The sequence below is a fragment of the Oncorhynchus clarkii genome, chromosome 15, assembly GCF_045791955.1.
Source record: "Oncorhynchus clarkii lewisi isolate Uvic-CL-2024 chromosome 15, UVic_Ocla_1.0, whole genome shotgun sequence".
Taxonomy (NCBI): Eukaryota; Metazoa; Chordata; class Actinopteri; order Salmoniformes; family Salmonidae; genus Oncorhynchus; species Oncorhynchus clarkii.
The window spans coordinates 37383913-37396976 of NC_092161.1; the positions used below are offsets into that span (position 1 = coordinate 37383913).

The following is a 13064-nucleotide window of genomic DNA, read 5'->3' on the forward strand; positions in this document are numbered from 1 at the left end:
AATTAAATAAAATGTAATTAGTCACATGCGCCGAATACAACATGTGTAGACCTTACAGTGAAATGCTTACCTACGAACCCTTAAACAATGCAGTAGGGGCCTCCCGGGTGGTGCAGTGGTTAAAGGCGCTGTGTACTGCAGCGCCAGCTGTGCCACCAGTCTGGGTTCGCGCCCAGGCTCTGTCGCAACTGGCCGTGACCGTGAGGTCCGTGGGGCGACGCACAATTGGCTCAGCGTCGTCCGGGTTAGGGAGGGCTTGGCACCAGCAACTCCTGTGGCGGGGCGGGCGCAGTGCGCGCTAACCAAGGTTGCCAGGTGCACAGTGTTTCCTCCGACACATTGGTGCGGCTGGCTTCCGGGTTGGATGAGCGCTGTGTAAAGAAGCAGTGCGGCTTGGTTGGGTTGTGTATCAGAGGACGCATGACTTTCAACCTTCGTCTGTTCCGAGCCCGTACGGGAGTTGTAGCGATGAGACAAGATAGTAGCTACTAAACAATTGGATACCATGAAATTGGGGAGAAAAAAGGGGTAAAATTCAAAACAACAAACAATGCAGTTAAAAAAAAATTACGGATAAGAATAAAGAGCAGCAGTAAAATAACAATAGCGAGATTATATACAGGGGGGTACCGGCACAGAGTCAATGGGCGGGGGCACCAGCTTAGTTGATGTAATATGTACATGTAGGTAGAGTTATTAAAGTGACTATGTATAGATGATAACAACAGAGAGTAACAGCGGTGTAAAAGAGGGGGAGGGGCAATGCAAATAGTCTGGGTGGCCATTTGGTTAGATGTTCAGGAGTCTCATGGCTCGGGGGTAGAAGCTGCTTAGAAGCCTCTTGGACCTAGACTTCTCGCTCCTGTACCATTTGCCGTGCGGTAGCAGAGAGAACAGTCTATGACAAGGGTGGCTAGAGTCTTTGACAATGTTTAGTGTCTTCCTCTAACACCGCCCAGTATAGAGGTCCTGGATGGCAGGAAGCTTGGCCCCAGTGATGTACTGGGCCATTCACACTACCCTGTAGTGCCTTGCGGTCTGAGACCAAGCAGTTGCCATACCAGGCAGTGATGCACACAGTCCGGATGCTCGATGGTGCAACTGTGGAACCTTTTGAGGATCTGAGGACCCATGCCAAATCTTTTCAGTCTCCTGAGAGGGAATAGCTTTTGTTGTGCCCTCTTCACGAGTGTCTTGGTGTGCTTGGACCATGTTATTGTGTTGGTGATGTGGACACCAAGAACTTGAAGCTCTCAGCCTGCTCCACTACAGCCCCGTCGATGAGAATGGGGGCGTGCACGGTCCTATTTTTCCTGTTGTCCACAATCATCTCCTTTGTCTTGATCAAAAAAACACAATCGGTTGGGGACACATAGAACGTCAACCTTCTACTCATTCGCCATTTTATTATCACAATCTGCAGTGCCTTAGACCGCAGCGCCACTCGGGAGCAGCAGTGCCCACTATAAGGCCGTAGACAAGGTGAGGGTACAAGCACCAGTTGGGGAAATGAAGGTCAAGGGGGCCATGAGGCGCAGGCAGCAGAGGCTGGGCTTAGTCATGCTAAAAATGGTGGTGTAGATGAGGCTGGGTCTAGTCAGGCTATGCTAGTGGATGAGGAGAGTATTGTGGGGAAGGGTAGGCGACTAGGGGGGGTGGAGGAGGATGTCATGTGGAAAAGGAAAAAGTGGGAGAAGAAAGGAGGTGGGAGGGGAGAGGCTGGTGTGGTCAAAGACACCAAGGAACAGTCCCCACAGTGACCGTACGTATATACCCCAAGGGCAGGTGATCAGGTTAGGAGATGGAGACGAGGAAGGTGAGTCTGAGGAAGAGGACGATAAGGAAGGCTTTCTTTTCAGACTCCTCCTCAATGGGTCCAGAGCTGACAGCCAGTCAGGCAGAGGGGTCAAAGTACACGGTGAGAGAACTGTCAAGTTTCCTGAATGAGACTAAGTGGAAAAAAAGGTTAATCTTGAAGCGACTTTTTTTTGCGATCTGGGAAAGTTTGTAAGATCAGTACAACACACTGTGAAAAATGAGGGTTATGGTGTCCTCTCACCCAGCAAATGTTTTAGGTTGAGGAAGTGGGTCACAACCTTGCTTAAAGGGTCTACCTTCAGACTCTGTTTAAATGAATAGTTTTCATGATATACGGTTGTAGAAGGGGTGAGGTTTTGGTTATTGTGATGTTGTTGTTTTGTATCGTGGGTAGATGGTAAGCTGAGTATGCAGCCTTTTTTTTAAGGGGTTGGTGAGGTTTTAGTGAAATGAAAATGTATCATTAAAGAAAGTCTCTCTCTCCCACAAGCAGGTTCAGGGACGTGAGGAACAGAGAGACCAAAAAACAGAGAGGATGGGAGGAGAAATTAACATCCCTCAATCCAAGGGTAGTGTACCACTATCAGCAGACTGGGTGGTGAAGAACAGAGTGGCATTGGCTTTGACTACACCAAGGCACCTCAAGGAGCTGTTTGAAATGAAGGGCAGCTTCATGCTTCAGAGAAGGGTGATCTTTCGGTGGGGGTGTGGTAGTGCTAGATGCACCAGGTACAGGTAGCAGAGGGGCTAAAGTAAGAGGCACCCTGACTCGGGTCCTCTCTTCTTTAATGATGACTGCTCCCTGAGATCAAAGGAATATGCAGATCATCCCACAGGTTCTCCTCCTTTAAGAGGTGATGTGAAGTTTTTAAAAGCAGGTCACCTCAAGTTAAGGCAACATTCTCTTACTTTACATCGAGTAGCCTGGAGTATTAGTACTTATTATATAGGACATCACACTAGTACAAAAATGGGTCTTGTGGCTCTGTTTGAGCACCTTTTTAAAGATGAAAGCTTAGCTCAAATTCCATACACTAACAAAGACAGACATGCAATCATTTGCAAACACATGAACACACACACTATAAAAGACCCAGAAACAGCCCACACAGCCTTCACAGACAACGCAGCCACCTCCTGTTTGTGCGTGTGTGCGCGCGTGTTTGTGCCTGTGCATTAATGCATACTGAACGTACTAACTGAATGAGAGCAATTTTGTCTGTTAGTGCTGAAGAATGACACTCAAAAAAACTGGGTTCAAATCGTATTAGAAATCTTTCAAATACTTCAACTGTTCTTGTTTGAGCTTGTCTGGCGCAATGGAACAAATGGAATAGTTCAGAAAAAAGCTAAAAATATGAAGTCTGAAATGAAGAACACAGTGCTCATAGGGAGGGAAAGGTGAAAGCCTGTCTCTCTGGCTCTCCCTCTCTCACACAAAGTTAGAAAAGGTTACTGCACTAATTGAGCAGCTGCTCCAGAGTCTTTGATGGGCATTAGAACCTGGGAAACATTGTCTGGCAAGATCAAAGGGAACCCTGGATAATTACTGTAGTTACCTTCAGTGATGCTGTTAAATTAACCACAAACACACGGATAGACAGACACAACCTTACCCTCACCAGCTAGCTTTATTGGGGGGGTAAGCGCTGCGCTAGGTTAGAAAGACCGGAACGGACTGTACTAGGCTCAAGAGAGGAATGGAGAGCAGGCATAAGGCAGAGGGAAGACAGTGGCTTTGTCTCAATCGAGGCAGCTAGCTTCCTTTCCTTGTGACCTTTCCTCCATGAACACTGACCTGTCACAGCAGGACAGGTGAAAGCCATTCAGGATAAACTAATCCAGTCCTTTCAGCCATTACAGTAAGGCATTGATGAAAAAAAAGAAAATGGGAGATGGTGAAAGATGTGATGGCTGAGTTAGATTATCTATTTTTAGAACGAGGTCAATGATAGCTGAAGGGATTGACTCTCCTGTGAGGAGGAGAGAGGAGGATCACACAGAGAAGAGGAGATGTGGACGGTTAATTTGGCGCTCTTTTGCTCTGGCTGTCTGTGTAAACAGGACATGATGAGGAGAGTAGAGGAACACTTATCCCTGCCCTGAACATGAAGAGGTATGGTACACTTTTAGGGGTTTCTCCGTCTTCACGTAGACCTAGTTATTTTACGTGACCAAACAGTGCCTGTTGGACATACAAAGATGTAGACATATCTTTGTGATGCCTAGAGAAGCGTATATTATTATTACCAATGGGCTTGTTCCCTCCTCTTCCTACCTCTGTTGTGGCACCACCTCTCTCCCAGCGACAGTGACAGGGGTCTGATCCTCTCCCTGACCCTCTCCACGGCCCCCTGGAACACAAACACAACAAGACAACTGAGTATACTGTGCTGAATGAACAAAACTAAATATACTACTGTAAAATCACATTATTTCCCCCCCCCCCCCCCCCCCACACACACACACAGACTAAAGGCCTGCTGCCCTGCCACAACATATTTAGCCAGAGCGACGCCTCGTTTAGCGTACCAGGTCGGCCAGGCGGGTGGTTGGGGACCCAATATTAAATAAAGAAAGAGTGCTCCAGTGTGTAAAATATTCATTTAACACTCCTTATCCTCTTCCAACAACCTTGTTAAAAACACCTCAAGAGTGAAAAGCAGGAGGGGAAAGAAAAGAGAAAAACCACCATCATTCACCTGCAACTCAGCAAAACCCTGGGTACATCACTAAGCTCTCAGAGTACTCTGCCACAGGAGAGAGAATTCACCCTGACACCTCCATTGTTTCAGAGTAATGGTAACGCGCACACACAAGTGCAGAGCAGTGTTTTCAGTGCATATTCATAGAATAATGGCTCTAGATGTCAGGATGAATTATAGAGGATGAGAAGGGTGGACACGCAACTCTGGAATGCTGCCTCTGTTCTTCTGCAGTCTTAAATACTTGTTTTAATTTACAACATATAGTGACTCATCTGGACAAAGCAGCTTTAATTCTACTTTACAAAGATTAGTCTAAATAAATGCTTAAGTAACCCATATGCAACATATGTAAATAGGAGAGGAACACTAAACTCTAAACATTCAGAGCCTCATCCTGGATTTAAAAGCAAGATCAATGGAGAATCTCAATTAAAAGTGTTTCGCAGTCCAAGACTAGTCTTAGTGTGTGTCCAGGAAACCGCCCCAAAATATAACAGTGCTGTAATATGAGTCAGAATTTCAGAATACAACCACAGTACAGAAAGTCCTTGAATGTCCCACAGTAATATGCATGTTCTTTCCAGAGAGAGAGAGTGTGAGTGAGTGAGCATACAGTTATGAATATAGCTACTGTTCCCTGAAGGAGGGAATGAGGTATCAGGTCAAGTACAATGGTTAAAACAGAGTCTCACACATAACGCCCAGGACCAAAACCAGGTCCCACGTCAGTGCCATAGACTTAAGACACTGATCTGAGCCGACGTACGCCTTTCAGGAACCACACCCACCAGAGGATGAGACCCCAGGGTAGAGCCGTCAATCCCTACATGATATGCCGAGATGGCTGCCATATAAAACGTCAATGTGGAAAAAAATAAGGGCCCTGCTCAAAAAGCTCTTGCAAGAACATCAAAATGTCCACTAAAGAACTCTGAAAAGGAGAAACTCTTAACCTGACACTAACCCTGAAATGCGCTCCACTTATATGTATACATCCCTCTCGGAAAGGGCGCATGTGCAAACTATATAGTCGTAATCAAGTTTGAGGGTAAACCCCTATCCATCAAATTCAACTTTTCAAAGGGCCAAACCCCCAGATCCCCTATCTGCGGGCGTCGGTGCCAAACTCTCCTGTGTGCCTGGGACAACAGATCCCGACGACATGGAACCATGTGGATGATCTCCGGGAAACAGGATTGTCTGGGCCAATGGGGAGCCACCAGAATCAACAACAGACCCTCCTTCTGACGGACCCTCTCCACAGTGGCCTGAATTAGGTCCCACGGAGGAAACGCATAGAGCAGGGTACGAGGCCACTGATACGCCAAAGCATCCGTTCCCAACGGTGCGCCTAGATCCCTCATTGAGAAGAACAGACGACAATACTCGTTCTCGCGATTCATAAAGATATACGTCAGATATACATCGGCCCCTGGGCAACCACCAAGGAGTGCAGTCTCTACTCCTGGAAATTAGATCTGCTCCCACATTGAGAGATCCGGGAAGATACATTGCCCTGCGCAACAGGAAATGGGCACTGCTCCATACGAGCAGATAACTGGCCAGGTTTTAGGAAAGAGAACTAAGTAGTACCGCTCTGTACATGTGAGACGGGGACCACCCAAGTAGCCTAGGCTTTGACCTTGGGGACAATTGGCGTAATTACGCCACGAAACGGAGAAGGGACCACAGCGAACTGCAGAGACCGAAACCCTTAGTCACTGTCATCACCCATAGTGAAACTGCGCATGCCACGCCACTGGACAGGTCACGCTGCCAGTCTCCTATACATTATCTCCTGAAGGTGCAGAGCGCCACCCTGAGGACTGGGATACATTTTGTTCTTGTTGGAATGCTTGTTTTCATATCCACCACTCTTGACAACCTTGTGTCTGTATGTGGGGAAGGAACTGTGTTTATTATACCCACACCTGGATGATACTGCATTCTCCTGGCACACTTTGTCCAGCTGATCCACCGAGAACCGACACTGTTTATTCAGAAGCACTGTGCTAAAATTAGCCCCCTTGTTAGCCTCCGGAACGAAGTAACTCACCAGCTTTCCATATATTGGAGGTGTGCAAACGAGCCCTGCCTCCTTCATAGCCTCCACATTCATGAACTCGCCATAACCTCGTATCACCAAACAGAGGGATCCCAGGTCTCTTTTAGCTCATCGGCGAAACCTTTAAACAGGGGTAAGCGACGCTTCACCGCTGCAGGGACAGGAGGTAAATACGTTCCGCCAAACCTAGAGGAACTCCACTGCGGGGGAGAAGACAGCCAATCCACCCCCAGGTGATCTGCTACCCTACGACACAGCTCGATCAAAGACGCATTAACCACCAATGGTTCACTCTCCCCAGCCGCAATCCAAAGCCGGGGCTTTAGGCTGCCTCGGAATCCCGGCTCTGAACATTGCCAGAGAAACCGGAATGAGCCTCACTCGGCTGGGATGACACCCCAATTAACGCTGACCACCGTTGCTCTCTCCCTGCCTCAGACAACCCCATTACCGAGGTCGCTTCACTGGAAGACCATTTACTAGCAGCCCCAATCTTTCTCACAAAGTCCGACTCCAATGGAAGGTGAACCCAGCAAGAGACCATGGTCACACGAACTGGTTTGAGTCAAAGCTTCCTGCGAGTATTTCCACACCAGGCAAACAAGACAGCACTCATATCGTTAATTTTCATTGTGAAACCATATGAGCAAGGACATGGTCAGTAAGGTAAAAACATGGCTGGTCAGCCTTTTTGAACTTACTCTTACCACTGGCCTTACTCAAGCAAGGAAGCACTGGCTACACAAGCAGAACAGAAATTAGTGGGTTTTTAGTAGAGGTCGACAGATTAATCAAGTTCATTACAATCGTTAATCTGCATTTTTGGACACCGATCATGGCCAATTACATTGCACTCCATGAGGAGACTGTGTGGCAGGCTGAATACCTGTTATACGAGTGCTGCAAGGAGCCAAGGTAAGGTGCTAGCTAGCATTAAACGTATCTTATAAAAAACAATCTTAACATAATCACTAGTTAACTACACATGGTTGATGATATTACTAGTTTATCTAGCTTGTCCTGTGTTGCATATAATCGATGCGGTGCCTGTTAATTTATCATTGAATCACAGCCTACTTTGCCAAACGGTGATTTAACAAGAGCATTCGCGAAAAAAGCACTGTCGTTGCATCAATGTGTACCTAACCATAAACATCAGCGCCTTTCTTAAAACCAATACAAAGTATATATTTTTAAAACCTGCATATTTAGTTAAAAGAAATTCATGTTAGCAGGCAATACTAAACTTGGGAAATTGTGTCACTTCTCTTGCGTTCATTGCGCACAGAGTCAGGGTATATGCAACAGTTTGGGCCGCCTGGCTCGTTGTGAACTAATTTGCCCTAATTTTACGTAATTATGACATAACATTGAAGGATGTGCAATGTAACAGGAATATTTAGACTTATGGATGCCATCCGTTCGATAAAATACGGAACGGTTCCGTATTTCACTGAAAGAATAAACGTTTTGTTTTTTCGAAATGATAGTTTACGGATTTGACCATATTAATGACCTAAGGCTCGTATTTCTGTGTGTTATTATATTATAATTAAGTCTATGATTTGATAGAGCAGTCTGACTGAGCGGTGGTAGGCAGCAGCAGGCTCATAAGCATTCATTCAAACAGCACTTTCGTGCATTTGCCAGCAGCTCTTCGCAATGCTTCAAGCATTGTTTATGACTTCAAGCCTATCAACTCCCGAGATTAGGCTGGCAATACTAAAGTACCTATTAAAACATCCAATAGTGAAAGCTATATGAACTACAAATGGTATAGAGAGAAATAATACTATAATAACTACAACCTAAAACTTCTAACCTGGGAATATTGAAGAATCATGTTAAAAGGAACCACCAGCTTTCATATGTTCTCATGTCCTGAGCAAGGAACTTAAACATGAGCTTTTTTACATGGCACATATTGCACTTTTAATTTCTTCTCCAACACTTTGTTTTTGCATTATTTAAACCAAATTGAACATGTTTCATTATTTATTTGAGACTAAATTGATTTTATTGATGTATTATATTAAGTTAAAATAAAAGTGTTAATTTTTCATTCAGTATAGTTGTAATTGTCATTACTAAAAATATATATAAAAATCGGCATCAGCTTTTTTGGGTCCTCCAATAAATCGGTATCGATATCGGCGTTGACAAAAATCATAAAAATCAGTCCACCTCTAGTTTTTAGCAAACACAAATCCAAACCAAGCGAGGAAGAATTAGCTACACAAGCAAAGCAGAAAGTAGGTAGCTTTTAGAAAATAAAAACCGATACCCAGACCCCAAATTTCTAGGGAACGAGTACTCTCTCCCCACTAACATACACCCAAGTCCAAGCCGAATCTTGCAGTCTTTTATGTGCTTCAAAAGTTTGTAAATTGCGTGTCATGTTCTTACTTTAGGTGAACTGAGGAGCAAAGAGTTTAGGAAATTAACGCGAGTACTGGAATTATAGCCAGGAAGGTGGGGCTTCAAAAGCCGGGCTCGGCATCCATTATCCTGTTGGGCACGATTTCAGTTTTTCTTTAGGTGAATACAATTCGTCGTTGACTCCCCATAGTACGGTATACCGTGCGACCGACTGAAAGGGAACTAATCCCATATCTGTGAGGATTTAAGTCAACTGACTGACACTCCGCATTATCAACTCAGGCGGTAAGAATTGGAGCTAACAGGCTTTGGCCCAGCAGAGATCCATGAGGCTGCTGCTGTGTGTGTAAGAGAGACATAGTGATGAGAAACCGTTTAAGAAGTCAGCTCTAAAAACCACAAACCTTTTCAAATATAACCTCAGGCTTAGTAAGATGACCAGAGCATGCTTCTGTCAGCTACCCAAGTAGCTAATCTAATTTGCACGCACTAAAACACCTCTGTATGTACTAGTGGAGCAAGGCTGCTACACTACTACGTACAACACAGGAGGCGAAAAGGTATGCTGCCTGTTTTTTAAAATATATTCTATGGCATCACATGTTATGTATGTTTCTGCATATCTACCAGGATGTTCAACTAAACCCAAACCTTATGTTAAAACTGCAATTCTGACTTTGTCCTGACCTACAACCCATTGCTGTTATCAGGTTCATTTTCCCTCCACAGAGCTGGGCAGGCATTTACATTGGACCCTCCCTCCCTCCTTCCACATTAACATCTGGGCAGTAACCAGCAACCCTCTTGCAATGTAAATCCTTACATTTGTGATTAAAGCTTTCCACTTCAAACAGGCGCTGATATAGCGGGGATAAAGAGCAAGCGGCCAGAGAGATGTGTGTTTTCCTGGGTGTGTTGAATGTCATTAGCCACATTAAGGCTCTGTGTGTGCGTGCGTTATTTATAATGACGCACAAATGCCATTCTATCTACAGTGCCTTGCGAAAGTATTCGGCCCCCTTGAACTTTGCGACCTTTTGCCACATTTCAGGCTTCAAACATAAAGATATAAAACTGTATTTTTTTGTGAAGAATCAATAACAAGTGTGACACAATCATGAAGTGGAACGACATTTATTGGATATTTCAAACTTTCAAACAGTTCATCCAGAGTGATCATGGGCCTCTTGGCTGCATCTCTGATCAGTCTTCTCCTTGTATGAGCTGAAAGTTTAGAGGGACGGCCAGGTCTTGGTAGATTTGCAGTGGTCTGATACTCCTTCCATTTCAATATTATCGCTTGCACAGTGCTCCTTGGGATGTTTAAAGCTTGGGAAATCTTTTTGTATCCAAATCCGGCTTTAAACTTCTTCACAACAGTATCTTGGATCTGCCTGGTGTGTTCCTTGTTCTTCATGATGCTCTCTGCGCTTTTAACGGACCTCTGAGACTATCACAGTGCAGGTGCATTTATACGGAGACTTGATGACACACAGGTGGATTGTATTTATCATCATTAGTCATTTAGGTCAACATTGGATCATTCAGAGATCCTCACTGAACTTCTGGAGAGAGTTTGCTGCACTGAAAGTAAAGGGGCTGAATAATTTTGCACGCCCAATTTTTCAGTTTTCGATTTGTTAAAGTTTGAAATATCCAATAAAGGTCGTTCCACTTCATGATTGTGTCCCACTTGTTGTTGATTCTTCACAAAAAAAATACAGTTTTATATCTTTATGTTTGAAGCCTGAAATGTGGCAAAAGGTCGCAAAGTTCAAGGGGGCCGAATACTTTCGCAAGGCACTGTACATACTACAGGGCTATCGATGCCTCTCGTTCTGCTAGCCTATAAACTCAACATCAACTCAGCCGCAGGGCAAAGGATTGGCAATGACATATGTCGATTTGGATTTAAAGTGATTAGGTTTCTTTAGATGGTGGTGACAGAGGAAATGGGTAGCCTTTTGTTTTATGGATTAAATTAATTGAAAAGCTCTTGAAACCATTTTCACTTCAGTTCCATTTTACTCACAAATGTCTACTGGTTAACTGAGTAAAGGCCAAACTCTTGCTGGGTCCCAAATGGAATCCTACCCACCCTGGTCAAAAGTAGTGTACTAGGCCTAAATAGGCAATGAGGTGCCATTTGGCACACAATATGTCTAGTTAGTTTTATGCTATAACAAAGAACACTTCACCTTGTCTTTGTTTTTATTACAAAACAAAGTGACCGATCGACAGGTGGTCTTGCTTTCCATTCCCCTCAACCCTCACGCTAAAAGTTGGAGACAAAAACAAAGAGCAAGGTGTTTGTTTAAAATCACATACAGCTGCACCGTACCACTGCATCCCAAATTAACCTCGACCACATGAAAAGCTGCCATCTCTATTTCGGGTAGGGGAGGAAAATTACACCCCTCCACTCTGTGCCCTGGTATTAAACCTCAATTAGTGCACGGCAGTGATGTCACCAGGGAGGAGGCTAAGGGCTCTGTTGTTGACACAGCAGGGTGCTTCACTAAATAGACTCATATCTAAAAACACTTAAGTTAGTTTGTTAACTTTGTGTATAGAGGGCTAGTGGCCTTGGCTTATGGGTAATACAGAGAAAGTTGCTGATCCCATCCAACTGGCAAGAACTGGGCTATCATGGTGCCTCACTAATGTTACAATTCAAATGTATTCCATCATTACCATTTGGGAAGCTACTCAGCCAGGCATGGGCAAAGGGCGGCCCGGGGGCCATATGCGGCCCGTGACCTGATTCAATACGGCCTGCGGAATCATGCTCAGATCACATAAAGCTTTGCAATAGTAAAGTTTTGAATTTAACTCCCGAAGCTTGTGGGAAATTTATTTTGAAAGCACTTATAAAATAACTGCACGAGGACAGACCGTGACTGACAGGCTGACACACACTTCAGTTACAAATAGAAGCTAGCTACAAATTGCGCAAAAATGACTTCTTCAAAGATTTAAAAGAAAAGGAAGTAGACAATGAATGTAGGGTGTCCCGACACTTCCAGACGAAGCATGCAGAGAAATATAGGAATATGTCTACTGAGCAGAGGGCAAGTGCATCGAATGAGTTGCTTTCTCAGTTGCAAAAGCAGCAAGGACTTTTCACAAAACTGCATTCAGCAAACAGAATTGAGAGAGTACCACTAAACACAGCAAGCCATTCGCTGAGGGCGAATTCATTTAAGAATGTTTAATTGACTCTGCAGGCAATACTTTTCTCTGACAAGAAATAACTGCTTGAAAATGTTTCCCTGTCAAGATGAACAGTGTGTTGAGGACATCGCAGAGAATATAGAACAAAAGTTGAAAGACAAGGTAAAGGATTTCATCTATTTCTCCTTGGCCCTGAATGAGAGCAGTGATGCACATGACACGGCGCAGTTGTTGATATTCTTACGAGACATAACCCCAGACTGAAATTATTGGAGCTTGCTTCAGTGCAGTCAATGACGAGCACAACCACAGGGAAAGATTTATTGGAGGAGGTTAATAAGTGTGTGGCAAAGCTGGGACTGAATTTGGAAAAGTTATCCAGTGTGACCACTGATGGGTGCCCAAACTTGACAGGAAAAACATTGGCCTTTTGAAAAGGGTACAATATCAAGTAGGTGACCTGAACCCAGATCAGAAAATAATTTTCCTGCATTGCATTATTCATCAGGAGGTGCTCTGTAAATGTGTTCTGAAAATGAGCCATCTTGTGGATACTGTCACTACAGTGGTAAACTTCATAAGAGCAAAATCTTTAAACCACAGGTAGTTTGTCTCACTGTTGGAAGAGACAGGTCATACAGATCTCCCCTAACACACAAACGAGAGATGGCTGAGTTTAGTTAAGGTGCTAAAAAGGTTGTGGGACCTGAATTCGGAGATTCCTGAGTTTTTTCAAATGAAAGGAAAATGTGTTATGCAAGATAAAGAATGGTTGGCTGATTTTGCCTTCACAGTGGACATCATGGCCCTAACGAATTAACTGAATTCCAAACTACAAGGGAAGGGCCTTCTCAAAAACTTCCCAAAGATTAGGAGTCATGCTCAGAAGATGTTTGTATTGATTGGGTCAACCTATGTAT

The 13064-nt window shown here is 44.4% G+C and overlaps 1 protein-coding gene across 2 annotated transcripts in view; it reads right to left on the minus strand.

Moving 5' to 3' along the window:
- LOC139367237 (zinc finger protein 438-like) overlaps window positions 1-13064 on the minus strand; it is a 99233-nt gene that overhangs the window by 28388 nt on the left and 57781 nt on the right. The window contains exon 2 of one of the 2 annotated variants that reach the window (XM_071105468.1): window positions 4097-4172. The gene's annotated coding sequence lies outside the window, so the exon portion shown is untranslated. Of the gene's footprint in view, window positions 1-4068; window positions 4173-13064 lie in introns of both variants that reach the window. The other variant, XM_071105467.1, reaches the window with a different exon arrangement.